Genomic DNA, 16,774 nt, shown 5'->3' on the forward strand with positions numbered 1-16,774 from the left:
GCTGCAGGCTTGATTCACACTTTCACAAAAACCAGGCGCCGTTACGAAATAATGTCTGTTCAGATTCCATAAAAGAAACTAATAAACACTAAATAATTCTAAGAAATATCAAAACATGAAATTCTAAAATGTTACGAGTGACCAATTTACGTTACGTTAATATAATCTCGATGTCGAGGGAGAGAGAGAGAGAGAGAGGAGATCTAACTGCCTCGAGGTTCTATGATCGAATGAAATCTCTTCCTTTATGGAAATTCGACTAGGCAGATGATACACAAAAATGTTCTTGACACGAAAGCTTCCAGTAGCTTGGAAATCTGATGCAATCTTCATAAAGAAATGTGTAACATGCACGTGGTACTCGGCAAAAACATACACGTACAAGACAAGTCTGTTAAAAAAAAAAAAGAAAGATGTACTCTACTCGATCGACACGAAGAAGTCTTATCACGTACGATGACAGATTCTCCAAAACACAAGTGAAGATTTGAGATCGCTTATCAAGACGCGTTGACAGATTTAGGAAAGCATACGGATATCTGTGTTCCTCTAATCTTAAAGTGTCGACATAAAAGTTAAACATTAGTAGTTTCGAAAAGACAAAGATCTCTCTCTTTACGTTATATAAATACTTTTTTACAAGACGTAATGCGAAATCTGAACACACATTTTAAAGCATCCTATTCTAAGCTATCTAGGAATCTGAAAAAATGTTGCAAAATCTTACATGACATTTCAAAGAGGGGAAACATGCATTTTAAAAGTAGCAATATATAATATACCTCCCCCCAGAAGATTTTTTATCACGGTGTTGAATCCAACGATTCGCAACGAGATAAATAATCAGCAAACTACATTGTTTTTGCCACTAATGTGCTGCACTCTTAAGTTATACTGTTGCACAAAGACCACCTGGTCAGTCTTTGATTATGGTTTTTCATTTTCTGGATAAATGATAGTGGATTGTGATCGGACAACACTAAAATTTCTTCATTCCTAGGTCTATTCACATACACTTCAAATTTTTTCAATGCGGTGATTAAGGCTAAAGTTTCCTTTTCAATTGTTGAGTATACTTTCTGATGTTTTTTTCAATTTTGTAGACATGAAGCAGACAGGATGGTAGATATTATTTTCATCTTCTTGAAGTAGAACAGCTCCAACACCACAGTCTGACGCATCAACTTGTATCACAAATTTCTTGTCGAAGTCTGGAGCTTGAAGTACTGGTCTTGAAGTTAAAATGGCTTTTACCTTCTCAAAGGATTCTTGACACTCTGGAGTCCACATAAACTTAGCTTTGGGACTAGTTAAGTCTTTCAGGGGAGCTACTACGGCTGAGAAATTTGGGCAAAAACGACGATAGAAAACCAGCCATGCCTAAAAAAATCTCTGTAGCTGTTTCCTGGTAGTAGTTGGGGTAGCCTTACGGATACCTTCTACATTAGCATTTACTGGAGCAAAAAGGCCTTTCCCTTCCCAACTTCAAACCCAAGATACTGTACAGTTGCCTTTCCAAACTCACTCTTCTCTAAGTTGACTGTTAATCCTGCTTCTTGTAGTTTCTTGAAACACCTTTCTTCAGAATCTTCAGATGTTCTTCCCACGTTGTAGAGTAAATCACGATGTCATCTAGGTATACACCTACTCCTTCTATTGATCCTAGCAGTTGATCCATCACTCGTTGAAATGTTGCGGGTGCATTCATCAGACCAAACGGCAGAACAGTATACTGATATAGTCCAAATGGAGTAATAAAAGCTGACAGCAACTTCGCATTCTCATCTAAGGGAATTTGATAATATCCTTTCAACAAGTCTATCTTGGAAACAAACTTGGCTTCGCCAATATTATCAAGTAACTGATCTATAAGAGGAACAAAGGATAATTATCAGCCACACTGATAGAACTTCAGCTTCCTATAAATCAGTACATCACCTAAAGGAACCATCCGGTTTCTTCACTAAACACACAGGGAGAACTGAAGTGACTTGAACTGGGTTTCTGCTAATCCATGTTGTAGCAAATACTCAACTTCTTTCTTCAAAACATCTCGATGATACGGAGATAAGCAATAGGCTCTTTGCTTGAAAGGTTTTCCATCTTCTTGAATCTTGATTTCATGCTTGGTCAGATCAATACGTCTAGGCACATCTGAAAAAATTTCTGGAAAACTTCTAATTACGTCACTTAAGTCTTCACCTTGTTCAACACTCAGATGTTTCAGTTTATCCTCCAAATTTTCCAAAATTGAAGAATTATTCATCTTGCTTGCAGCTCCAATTCGTAGCCATCATCGTCTTCTGTAGATAAAGTTGTCTGGGTTACTGACACAGTTCCAGTTTTAGTTTATGAGAAATAAGGTTTCAAGAGGTTCACATGTATCTTCCGTTTGTTTTCTTCTTCTTTCTGGTGTTTCAATCACATAAGTTCTATCACTTAACTTCTGAATTATCTGTAAGGACCTGAAATTTATTAGAGGAGGGGAAATCTCTTGACAGGTAAGAAACAACCTAACACTTGTTGACCAACACTAAAACTTCTTAGCTTAGTCTTAGCATCAAATCTATTCTTTTCATTTTCTCTTGACTCATTTTCAAGAATTTTCCAAAGAGAATTTTCTAATCTCTTTCAACCTTTTCCTTAAGTTCTTCACATACTCTCCTTGGCTTTCCTTTTGATTTCTTCCCAATTTTCTGCAAGAATCTTCAACGGTCCTCTAACTTCTCTTCCAAAAATCATCTCATTAGGTGAACATCCCATACTTTCTTGATAAGCACTCCTAATTTCAAACAACATTAATGGTAAACCAACATCCCATTCTCTTCCTGACTCAGAACAATACTTTGTCAGCATACTTTTCAATGTTTGGTGGAACCTTTCCAAGGCACCTTGAGTTTCTGGATGATAGGCAGTGGATAAATGTTGTTTCACTCCTACAAATTCATCACATCCTGGAATAACTTTGAAGTAAAGTTTGTCTCTGTCACTTTGTACTATTTCTGGTATTCCAAACTTTGAGAAAAACTCCACAAGTTTTTCAGCAACTATCTTGGCAGATATGTTTCTAACAGGGATTGCTTCTGGATACCTTGTCACAGGACACATTAATGTCAACAAATACTCATTTCCTTTCTTTGTCTTCGGCAGTGGTCCAACCATGTCTATGATCACTTTGCTAAAGGGTTCTCCTCAACTTCTATAGGTTGTAGGGGGCTTTCTTGATGGTTCATTCGGTCTTTTCCAGCTATCTGGCAGGTATGACACTCACGACAGAACCTGCTAACATCTTTGTGAAGTCCAGGCCAGAAAAAATATTTCATGATCTTCTCCACAGTCTTCCTGATTCCCATATGTCCAGACTCATGAGCTACTGCAACCACTTGCTTTCTCAAAGGATATGGAATCAAAATTTGATGATATTCGCCCCATACAGCATCTCCTGGTATATCTGTAGGTCTATATTCTTCATCAGCAAACCTTCCTTCAGATAGTAACAGGTAGGAGCTTGTTGCATCTCTTCTCGATCAACACTCTGAAGAACAAATCAGTTAACGATGCATCCTTCCTTCTGCAAGTCCATCAGCTTCTCTCTTGTCACTTGACCAACTTCAAGGGTTGAATTCTCAATATCTGCTAACTCAGCTACTGTAGTTTCACTACTGTCTTCAGTAACACTTTGACTACTCGGAGTCTCTTCAGGAACATCAGGTTCTTCTTCTTCGTCGTCGTCTTCTTCATCTTCTTGGGAAATCTCTTCTTGGTCAGACTATGGGAAACTCACTTCCCTGAAATAATTCTTCTAAGCACAAATATCCTTCACTTGATCTTCTTGGGTGTGTAAATCCTCAGTTTCTTCACTACGTCGTAGTCCTCTTATACTTCTGGTAGTTACGCAACTAGGAAACAGGTGGGGGTTATTCTTCTCCAACTCTTCTGTAGGACTAATCCTCAATGGTTTGTCTGTCACTACAGGACAAGGAATAAATGGCACACCACCAACTTCATTCCCCAACAGAATATGTATACCTTCCACAGCTAGTGAGTCCTTTACAGCAAAATCAACATTCCCTGTCACCAATTCACATGACGGCATATAGGAGTTACTTCCTCTCCTCCTATACCCTTCAAAATAAACTGAAATCTCCTGTGAGACTATTCTCCAACTGAGGGTGAGAACCACGTACTACCACACTATGGTTACTCCCTGTATCACGTAATATCTTGATGGTACCTGCATACTTCCTTCTTGAGTTGACAGCATACCCTCATAGAATATATGGCTTAAAGCCTCCACACTGCTTAGCCACTCACTGCTTGAGTAACATTTCCACTGGTTGCTAAACATTCAGCTGTTTAGTTTCATTCTTGTCTGGAGTCTGATTCTTTCCCACACTGAACTTCGTAGTTTGTTTCACCTGGTCGCCTTTTACAAACTTGACCAACTGGTTTTGACTGGTGTTGATTCCGGTAACACTCTTGACTGTAGTGTCCTACTCTTCCACACTTGAAACAGACAACATTAGGTTTCTGTAACTGTCTTGAAAAACTGGATGAGTATTTCACATTAGTTTGCTGAGTTGTATTACCATTGTGTTACTCTTGGTAGTATCACTTGTTAGGTTTCCCTCCCAAATTAAAATTTGTTCCTGTTATTTGGATAAGACTTAAAACCTGGGCGTTGTTGACTATGGTACTTGACATTGTAATTACGCTTACTATTGATTATATTGTAATCTTCACTAAGGGTAGCAGCTTTGTCAAGTTTCTTCACTTCTCTCTCTCTTAAAATAGGCTCTTATATGTTCAGGAATTCCCTTAAGATACTGTTCAAGAACAAGTAACTCTTCTAACTCATCAAAAGTTTTAACTTTAGCAGCTTCTACCCAACGTTTGAAAAACACCTTCTCACTTTGTAAGCATAATCTAAGAATGTTCCTTTCTCATCTTTTCTTAAATTTCTGAATTCTCTCATTGTAGTACTCTGGGGTCATCTGGTAAACTTGTAGCACACTGTGTTTAAGTACCTTGTAGTCTTTACACTCATCAGCTGTTAAGGCTAGATAAGCACTTCTCCCTTTACCAATCAAGACACTTTGTAGCAAAACTGACCATTTATCCTCTGGCCATCCCATACCTGAAGCCACTTTCTCAAAGTGATCAAAAACTCATCTGGAGCTTCTTCAGTAAACTTAGGATTAACTTTCTGTACTCTCACTACATCAAATACAGGGTCTTGATTACCTTGGTTAGGGTAGACGGTGTTACAGGTAATGTGGATCTAACTCTTATTAATTCCATTTCCCTTTCATGTCTTGCAATTTCTCTTTCCTCTTTTATCCTCTCTCTTTCCTCTTCTGCTGCTTTTCTTCTTCTCTTTCTCTTCATTCTTGTTTTTCCCTGTCGATTCTTTCTCTTTCAGCTTGCATTCTCTCTCTTTCAGCTTGCATTTTTAGCTTAATCAAATGTCTTCTGCTTCAATGCGTCTAAGCTCTAAACTCTGCATCACTTTTCTCTTTCTTTTTCTGCTTGCTTATTTATGAGATCAGCACGTGCTACATTCAACAACTCTTGAGCCAATTCTAAACTCATCTTCATCAGTTATTCTACCAGAGTTTATCAATGATTCCATAGCAATACATCTTATTTGTGCCTTTACCATACTAGTAGACACATAATCACCACATGCCTCTGCTAAAGCGCTCCACTGTGCTCTAGACAGAGTGGTTTCGGACAAAACTTGGACGGAAGGGGCTGCTAAAAATTCCTGAACATTGAACTAAGCCATTTTTACTCTAAGTTATCAACTTACAATTCAATACAATAAATGCAAAACAAAATATATGGTCACTCTCCTAACAAAAATATATCCCTAACACCACCAGTATATCTAGAGTGATAATGAAATCTGCTTTCCCGGGTCTCTGGGCACCATTAAACAATGTTACGAAGTGCCAAGTATCTGGTTACCATGCATCAAACATTACCTCACAAAAAGCCAGACACCTGAACCCTCATAACACGTTTAAACGACTGAATACTCTAAAGGCAACAGGGATCCTTAACACTTACCGTTATTGCAGAAAGTCAGACTAAGTACATCAAAACAGGTGTGAGGTAATCTTGTAAGTAATTAATTACAATCAAAGGGCATCACTGCATCAACAACTTTCAAACTCTAAGTATTTCCCTGATTTCAGGAAGTCTAAGTACTTCCCACCTGGTTCTAAGTCACTTCAAGAAAATTGAAGGAAAGCAAATCAATTACCACTCTATGGTTCTACCTAACATCAATATAATCATAATCATATATACTTATACTGGTGTAAGATAAAGAAAACACATATAAAATTTTAAAACACAAAAATTTATTATTAAATTCAAAATTTATAAGTGAAATTCACAATATCAGGGAAATTACTGTTACTTGAAAAAGTAAAGTTTAATTAATTCTTGAATCAAATTAAGTAAAATTAAATCCAAATTAATTTATCACAAAATTCAAGAAAATTAATTTAATTGAAATTCAAAAGTGGTTAGGCAATAATTGAAAATTTGAAATTAATTCACAAGTGCTAAACAACAATAAAATTTGGAAAGAATTCTAAGTAAATGCAAATCAATTCACAAGTGTTAAATTTAATTAAATGTGCAATGATAAAGCAATGAAAATAACCAAGTCAATTAAATTATGAATGCAAATGAAAATATAAAATAAAAAAATACACTTCAATAAGAAAATGAATAAGTGCACAAACAATGGAACAGACACAAACAAACAAAAAAAAAATCAGCAATGTGTAAAAGTGTAAATGTTTTCACTCAAAAACACTGTAACCAACAGTTTTTACCAAATCAATTATTAGTTTTATTAGTTAAACACCATTCCTAACCGTTATTAGTTTTTCAATGTCCCTAACAATTATTAGTTAACCACACTCCCTATCCATTATTAGTTGCAACTATAAAAATATAACACTTTAGCCTGGTATACCAATTTCTTCTTTGCTTTGCTGCAGGCTTGATTCACACTTTCACAAAAACCAGGCGCCGTTACGAAATAATGTCTGTTCAGATTCCACAAAAGAAACTAAATAACACTAAATAAATTCTAAGAAATATCAAACATGAAATTCTAAAATGTTACGAGTGACCAATTTACGTTACGTTAATATAATCTCGATGTCGAGAGAGAGAGAGAGAGAGGAGAGAAGAGAGACCCGAGAGACAGAGAGAGAGAGAGAGAGAGAGAGAGAGAGAGAGAGAGATCTAACTGCCTCGAGGTTCTATGATCGAATGAAATCTCTTCCTTTATGGAAATTCGACTAGGCAGATGATACAAAAATGTTCTTGACACGAAAGCTTCCAGTAGCTTGGAAATCTGATGCAATCTTCATAAAGAAATGTGTAACATGCACGTGGTACTCGGCAAAAACATACACGTACAAGACAAGTCTGTTAAAAAAAGAAAGAAAGACGTACTCTACTCGATCGACACGAAGAAGTCTTATCACGTACGATGACAGATTCTCCAAAACACAAGTGAAGATTTGAGATCGCTTATCAAGACGCGTTGACAGATTTGAGGAAGCAAACGGATATCTCTGAGTTCCTCTAATCTTAAAGTGTCGACATAAAAGTTAAACACTAGTAGTTTCGAAAAGACAAAGATCTCTCTCTTTACGTTATATATATACTCTTTTACAAGACGTAATGCGAAATCTGAACACACATTTAAAACATCCTATTCTAAGCTATCTAGGAATCTGAAAAAATGTTGCAAAATCTTACATGACATTTCAAAGAGGGGAAACATGCATTTTTGTTTTCAAGTAGCAATATATAATAATATATATATATATACTATATATATAGTATCTCTCTCTCTATTATACATATATATATATATTATATATATATATATAATATATATATATATATATATATATATATATATATACATATATAATGTGCGTGCAGATATATGTGCAATTCCAAATTAAATCAGCCAGGTGAACTCGTCCAAACATTATCCCTGATGACATTCTAATTAGAAGCATAAACAAACACTCGCTTTAATCATAGATAGTTTCAGAGATTTTTTGTGTTGTGTGGGTTTCTTAATGCCGTCGCACTTTAGATAAATTAGATATGAAACAGTATATAGCGTGTGTGTGTGTGCTGTGGAGTGTGTGACATAGTATCGATGGCTTTACTGACTAATTTTGTTGCTGATAATTAAACACTCATTTATTGTTGTGGATATTAAAACGGTTTACTTTGTCCCTCCACTCGTGGATATATTCGAATAAAAACTAAACCTTTCCAAAATCGTTTAAAACTTTTAGTTCATCCACTTAACCTTATTGATCTAAATGAAAGTGGGGTTCATTCACTTATCTTATTGATCTAAATAAAAGGTGGAGTTCATCCACTTATCTTATTGATCTAAATGATGTGGTGGTGGTCATTCATTTATCTCATAAAACTAAATGAAAGTGGAGTTCATTCACTTTTTATACTTATTGATCTAAAGGGAAAGTGGAGTTTATTTCCCTTATCTTATTGATCTAAATTAGTGTTGGTGCTAATTTACTTATCTTATAGATTAAATGAAAGTGGGGTTCATTCGCTTATCTTATTGATCTAAATGAAAGTGGAGTTCATTCACTTATCTTATTTATCTAAATTAGTGTTGGTGGTCATTCATTTATCTTATAGATCTAAATGAAAGTGGAGTTCATTCACTTATCTTTTTTATCTAAATGAAGGTTGAGTTCATTCACTTATCTTATTGATCTAAATGAAAGTGGGAGTTCATTCACTTATCTTATTGATCTAAATGAAAGAGGTTCATTTCACTTATTCTTTATTGGATCAAAAATGTAAATGGAGGGTTCATTCACTTATCGTATAGACCTTGATAATAGTGAGACTAAAACAAAATGAATTATAACGAAGGGCAGAAGCGAGAGCACAAAGAACCGTAGTGAACAAATGAACAACGTATTGCAACAATGAGGAAGAGGCGGACGCTTACCAGCATAAATTGTGGTCCCTGACGGCGGCTGTGATGTTGGTGGCCTGGTGTTGAAGACTCACGAGGCGCTTGAAGTGGAAGTGGCATTTCTCCCAGTCGCTGCTCACATCCCGCAAGCACGGCCCGTGCGACAAATAGTCTGCAGAAAGCAAAAGCACAAAGCCGTCATTTTTGCTGACATTTGCAATAGGTTCTGCAAGCAAACTCATCTCACAGGCAATAGATTGAAAGTAATAGATTTCTTTTAAGCTGTCTATCAACGTTAATGGGATCTAAATGAACCATGTTATGGTCACCGCTTATGTTATTCGATTATTTGGGGAGTAAGCCTACAAACTTTGTTGTTGTTTGGGGGGGCGGGTGGTGGTGGTTGTAGGGAAGCTCTTGAAAAAGGAGTTTCGCGTTGAATTAGAGTTACATGAACTTTTAGGATGGAGGGATATTTATTATTATTATTAGAATGAAAATGTAAAAAATAATAGTATGCATATTAAACAGTAAAAAAAAAAATACTTCTAATAAAATATATAGTATGTTTTTCGTTTTCGGGTTTGTGAAATTACGGTCTATCTTTCCGTAGATTTTAGCACGTTTCCATTTATTTGATGCACTGAATTAAGAGGATATATTTCTGTTTAGGTATTTTGTGTTTCCAATTATAACTGAGAATATATGAATGTGTTTAATGAATGTCCTTTTTATTAGATCCTTGTTGTTTGTACGAGTAGTACTAATTATGAGGATCAATTACAAAGACCACTTTACGTTAAGTTAGGAATATAATGTTTGCAGCTCAGTATATGTCCCGAGTAAGCTGGAAGTCGGATCACGTTTTGTTCTAACTAAAAGTTCAATGGAACACGTGCACTGCAGATTCCTATGAACAATGCCTTCATTATTAAAGAAATAAATTGTTTTGCACCTGTGAATGCAGGTGTTTAATAACCTTTGGGACATGATTATCATAAACTTATCCTGAGGAATTTATTTGCTTTAAAGATATTTAAATTTCCCAGTGGTGTCAAATGCAAACATAATAAGTCAAAGTCTAGCAAGTCGTATGCAACTAACACAAGTCATAAGATGGAGAGAGGAAAAACCATCAGCAATGCTTAGTTATATTCGTGCATCAGTATAAGTAATTCATATTTCATATCATATTTATAATTAATCGGATGCTCATCAAAAGACAGGGCTCTTACCGCATTGAGCTTATGCATAACAGTGATCATGTTAACAGGGAATTGTCAGTTACTTTCGGCAATTTTGTTAATGTAAAGATAACTTTCAAATTTTTATATCTATTTGATTATATAACCTCTCTGTCTGTCTGTGTCTGTCTGTCTGTCATCCGTCTGTCTGTCTCTGAGTTCCTCTATTTGCCCATTCGTGCGTTATCATAATACCCTTATTCAAGACATGATATCATTACGGAAATTCACGTGGTGCACTGTAGGCATTACTTAGGTTCTTTGCAGCGTCCCTTCGGCCCCCAGCTGCAACCCCTTTCATTCTTTTTACTGTACTTCCGTTCTTATTCTCTTTCTTTCCTCTGACTTTCCACCTTCTAGCAATTGTTTCATATCACAACAGTGAGGTTTTCCTCCTGTTACACCTTCCAGGCCTTCGTCAACAATTTCCTCTCAGTGGCTGAATGGCCTCCGACCTAAATTCTAAAACAGAACTCTTTCCTCTTCATTTACGGAATCATATTCTTCAAGATACTGAAAACGTCCCCTAGAATCAACTTCCGATTCCGACAAAGTCGAAACCCGACTCTCCTTCCTTCCTCCCTTCCTCTTCCGCTCTCTCTCTCTCACCTTTTTGGAAAACGGGGTCGTCGCAGAGAAAGGCCAGAAACGAAACGACCTCGCCCCTTCAGGTGCATCTCCAGCTCCGATCTCTCCTCGGGGCTCAGGCAGTTGGAGGTTGTTACCTGTCAACGCAGGCTATGCCGCCCTGAAGGCCCTGCGGGGGAAAGGGAAAGAATTCAATCAGGATTTCAATCCTGGGTGGGCGCCCTTCCTTCACGGAGCGACTTCCTCGGCCTAACTCTTGTAGTTGTCACTCGATTCAGACATTAGCTCAGATAAGTGAATTCATTATCTTTATTTTATTATTTCAAATATAATTGTCTTGAAAGGTATACAAAAGATTGCCATCTTAAAAGTATTATACCTTATGAACGTAGTACATTGGTAATATTTGTTAGCTAAGATCGTTCCGCCGCTCATACCTTTAAAATATGCACATTCATACGAACATTTAACAAATTTTCTGACTGGAACGTGTTGCTTTACTGGTACTATTTTCCAAGGAGCATTCACTCCATATTCTATACTACTTCATTATTTGTGACATATCCTCGATATTGAATCAAAATGAGGTGATTTGCTAAAATTCAGCATTTTTTCTCTTTCTTTCAAGCCTTCAGAATTGCAGCAACCTTTTACTTCCATTTATCGTCTCTCTCCCTCTCTCTCTTTCAATATATTAATAAATCAACATGCACCCACGTTGATTTGTTAATATCTTGAAAGAGAGCGAAACGGCAGATGGATGTAAAAGGTTGCTACAATTCTAAAGTCTTGAAAGAAAGAGATAAAAGACTGAATTTGAACAGATCATCGCATTTTGATTCAATAACCAGGAAATGTCACGAATAATGAGGTATAAAATATGGAGTGGATATATATATATATAGATATATATATATATATATATATATATATATAATATTTATATATATATATATATATATACATATATATGTGTCTGTGTGTGTGTGTGTGTGTGTGTGTGTGTGTGTGTGTATTTCAATAGTTTTCCCATTTTTCATGCGCTTCCTAAATCCGTATTTCACTTTCATAAGAGGTTGTTATTTATATCAGCAGTATATTCATAATCCTTAACTACTGCTTTATAGAGGACTAATCTTAGTTATTAGACTTTTCATAGCATTCAACCCTGGCCACTTGCTTGATATCATCTGTAATTCCCAATCTCTCAGAAGTCAAACACACTTCCCTTTTTCCACACTTCATTACTCCATGTTTGTACCTTCCATTACCAAAAACAGCCTTACAATTGCTATAATTTGATTACCTACTTTCCGCTCTTATATTCAGTTTTAATTTCTTGACCAGTCACTGCATATTCTCTTCACCATCAGAAATCTACACTTAGCCATCTGCCAATGTTAGGCACTCCATCCTCTCATCTCTTTTCTTCTCATATATATATATATATATATATATATATATATATATATATATATATATAGATATATATATATATATATATATATATATATATATGTGTGTGTGTGTGTGTGTGTGTGTGTCTGTGTCTGTGTATTGAGACCAATAAAGGAATATGAATGATTCTCACTGCACATATTGTTAAGATCAAGTCGAGTATGGGGTAGACCACTCTTGGGCATGAGGGGAGCCACTTGGCCCAGACACACATCCAGGTCCTCCTCCTTTTTCGACTTGCATTTTTCGCCCTCACTTTGGTCCCCCTAGAAACAAAACAGTAATAATCACGTTAGGATGGGAACAATAATAAGAAAGATAAGGTAAAGTTCCCGAGAAGAAAATGATAATATCAGTTTTACTGATCATGAATCAATCTCTTTCTCAGTGTTTGTTGAAGCGTTTCGAACTTTTCAAACTGCCATAATGATGTCAACCTCAGAGTTAATGAAATTGTTTAAATGTTTCCTTAATTTTTGACGTTTATTTCGCGAAGTAGGCAAGAACACAGTACTTAGTACAAGTCAAATTACAAAAAAAGTGGAAATAAAATTTGAAGCCATTATATAGTTTAATGGTATCATTTTCTTAACCTATTTTCGATCTTTATTAGTTTACCCTTGTACCAGCGTCTACGGGGTCTCTTAATCCTTCCAAAGTGTCGAAGTTGACGGAGCATTCACAGGAGTCAAACATTCCACTGCCAAAGTTTGGGTGAAGTAAAGAGACATTCCTCCCTTGCAGGGTAGCCGCTGTTTCCAAAGGGGAACGCGTTATATCAATCATTAATCTTCGTAATTACAGAAACCTTGACCAAAGACGAGGACTTGCTTTTGTCAGTAAGGTTAAGCCTCGGAATTATTGACTGAAGAGAGATTATGTGATTTACTGTGATTTGTTGGGGCACAAGAGAATTTATAAGATATATAGTAATCTATTATATATAAAATATATAAATGTATATGATTCGTATATATAATATATATATATATATATATATATATATATATATATTGTTACATTTATTGATCTTCTCGTCTACCCAGCATTTAGTTAATATTTTGATTGCTAGAAAAGCAGCCATTTACGCTAATATCAGTGATTTTAGGCGGGAACCCAAAGCACGCCAACCAGAGATAGGAATTTCCTGTTAGAGAGGGGGGAAAATAGACTCTTGTCAGCTTAGGGACGTATCCCAAAGGGAAGGGTGTAGGTAGCCAGGTACTTATTAGGCCTACGTCTTAAGCTCCTTTTTCCTGTGGAACCCTTTGCTGGGCCGTATGTTCTGTTTCCAGGATGCCCTGCTCTTGGGGGATTAAGCTGAACCCATGCCCCATGAAACACACCTGCCTTCGACCTCAGTCGCTTCCAGTCGTGACCTCGGACGGATGTCCCAGCCAGCCTACCCTTCCATTTAGGCCTATCAAGGCGTTACTGGCGCGCCCAGACCTGAGACAAAGCCGACGCCGCATTTCCATGAAGGTCCACTTATTATGGCATCCAAGTACATCTTGTGAATCAGTCATATTGCCTGTACTTTCCCTCCTAGTGTCACAATTACTCCCCATTTTCAAAATTCAAACTCCTAATTCTCAAATGAACATTCCTTTGTTCCTCTCACTGCCTTGTGGCCGCATGCCTCCCTTGTGTGATCGTCCCAGACAAATGAAGTCATTGAATATTTCATTTAACGCTAAGAGTTCCTCCCCAGTGTGTTAGACAAAGTGAGTAACGGTAACTTGTGCAAGAACTCTTTGATTATTTTGTGTCTAATCTGGGATTTCTTCCAGATTTCCTGAGTCATGTGTCCAAGTCTTTGCGCCCGCAAGTGATGCTTTACCGCAAGGCTGGCATAGAACAATTTGAAAGCCAGCTTTCACGTGAACCGCATTTTTAGCCAAACTATCCCCCTTGTGAGAGATAATATTGGTCCCACGTGTGGACAAGTTGCATTTACTTTCCCAGGCTATTAAGCAGCCTCCTGTAAATAAATGTATGTAAAGTAATTAGCTGAGTTTTCTGGCAACATCCTCTAGAGTAAACTAACACTATAAATCCTTTTAAGGTAAGTTCAAGTAATTTATTCTGCATTTTCCCTCAACTATTTTCCTTTACGTATATGGCCTCTTCAGGCCAGGACTTAAAACGTAACAATGGCGAAGCTTGCCAGCATCGAATCCGGGCTTGCTTAAAAAGCTTGTAAATTGCGTTATCCCTTGTAAAATGTAAAACTGTAAATGATTTTACAAAGCGCAAATCAAAGCACACTTGCAGCGGAAGACACACACTGACTCGCGGTAAGGTATATAATTCATATATGATTTATTTTATAAACAATGTTAGCTTAAGGTACTTTAAAGAATTATTTTAGAAGTGGTTTAAAAGTGTTAAGTAGGAATATTATTATTGTAACGGCGAAAGCGCCAGAGCTTAATGTTTAGCGGCAAGCAAACAATTTGTCCCGCGAATCCTCTGTTATTTGTATTGTTCTCACCTGACGAGACACGAGCACGTGTGTGAGATAGATGCCAGAAAGTACTAGTTCAAACTAGGAAGTGCTTTGCCAGGGTTTATTGCATGTGTTAGCAAGCCTAGCTAGTTAGGAGTGTTCTACTAATAGTTACGGCAAAAGACGTGTATAACTTTTTGTCTGTGATATGTTAGGGGAATTCATTTGAAATTAGTTTTCATTCCAAGTGTTGGTAACTGCTTAGCCTGCCAGCCAGCTCTCGTTAGCTGAGCGCATGCGCTATCTCAGGCCTGCCAGCCAACCTTTGTTTCGCACAATGCGCAGCCATGTTTTTATCCCTTTAAGATTATCTCAACGATTTAAGCAAAGTAACGCAAGTCTTTAAGTTTTAACGTAAATATTATCAATCACCATACTAGCATCGATCATTCTGCCAGAGAAATTAACGTAATTCATCTTGAATAAGAAACTAGAATTTCGTTGTTGTAAATCACCTCCTCATTTACAGAAAAATCAGCTTCTCGTCGCCGCATGTAGTGCTCTCCACACGTTTCATCTCGTATCGCTCACTCGCTCACTGAGCGAAAGTCATTTCCTAACGTACTTAACATAACCTCATTTACAAATGTTTGCTAACATTTCATCTTAAAATCCTTACCGTCATTTCACTTGTCACAAAGACCTAGTATCCTTACGTAAAGTTAACGTAAATCTTCAAAGTAGAGTAAATCACAAGAATTGTTCACGTAAAGAACGTCATTGTAAATTTCATATTAAAATGCAAATCATTTCAAAGTAACGAAAACATCGTTCATCGCTAGTGCGTTATCGTTTACATAAAACTTTTTCGAAAGCAATTCTTCCATGAAACTTAACGTAAGGGAATCATTTAACGCAAGTTGCGTCATATTAAAACTAAAAGTATTAGTTCAATTAAATACAATGGAGTTCGTCATATATCATTTTCACCCTCTCAGAGAGAGAGAGAGAGAGAGAGAGAGAGAGAGAGAGAGAGAGCCTATTATTCAGCACACTGCCAGTGCAATCAAGGAACGCCTCCTCATAAGTGCCGTGCACCTGTACAGACATACAGGTAGCCCTTTTACCTGCGTATGTCCTTACGGAATGCCCAATTCATTAGTGTGTCCATGTACAAGGATCAGTGATCCTTTGGAACACTCAACAAGGGAACGCCTCCCGAAGTGCCGCAATGCCAGCCCTAAGTGCTGTCCAAAAGGAATGCCTCCTCAAAGTGCCGTGCACCTGTACAGACATACAGGTAGCCATTTTACCTGCGTGTCCGTCTTACGGAATGCCCATTCATTAGAGTATCCACCATTTCGGATCACTCAACCAAGGAACGCCTCCATAAGTGCCGTGCACCTGTATTGGACCTACAGGTTGCCCATTCCAGCGTCTCTCAAGTTAGGAACGCCTTAAGTGTGACTCCCACAGCACACTCCATTTGATTTTCTCACCTCATTAGAAGGTGTCATTCCAGAAGTGCCACCAACTTACGGGACACTTCCCAAGTGCCACAGAGCACCCAGTCTTTTCAGACTTTTTCTGTACCACGTCGCAGAATCCATTTCCAGGTGAGTGCCACATCACCAAGTAGGCACTCCCATTCCATCCAGTACTATTCCTGGCCACCATTATTTTTAACCATGTCCAAGCCTCTACTGCAGCTCAGAGAAATGTCTTCTCCTGCTGCCCAACCACATATATCCATGGAGTTGGAGAGGCTCCAGACACTCATGGCCATGGACACAAACGCCGATTACACCGGGCAGAACTCACCCAGTGGGTGAAGGGGCGGATGGACGATCTGCTCCTGCAAGAGAAAGCCGCCAGAGAAGAAGAAAGGAAGGAAAGAGAAGCAGAAATGAAGGCAAGTGAAGAAGAGAGAAAGCATGAGCTAGTTCTCAGGAGAAGGAACTCGAAAATCAGCGCGGGAGAAGGCCCGTAAGGAGAGTATCTTAGCTCAAGCCATTCTACTGTGTCTCA

At 37.4% G+C, this 16,774-nt stretch overlaps 1 pseudogene; it reads right to left on the bottom strand.

The window, feature by feature from the left end:
* Positions 1–16,423, bottom strand: part of LOC135222541 (uncharacterized) — an 18,532-nt pseudogene extending 2,109 nt beyond the window's left edge.
* Between the last annotated feature and the right edge of the window lie 351 nt (positions 16,424–16,774).

Source organism: Macrobrachium nipponense, chromosome 3 (assembly GCF_015104395.2).
Source record: "Macrobrachium nipponense isolate FS-2020 chromosome 3, ASM1510439v2, whole genome shotgun sequence".
Taxonomy (NCBI): domain Eukaryota; kingdom Metazoa; phylum Arthropoda; class Malacostraca; order Decapoda; family Palaemonidae; genus Macrobrachium; species Macrobrachium nipponense.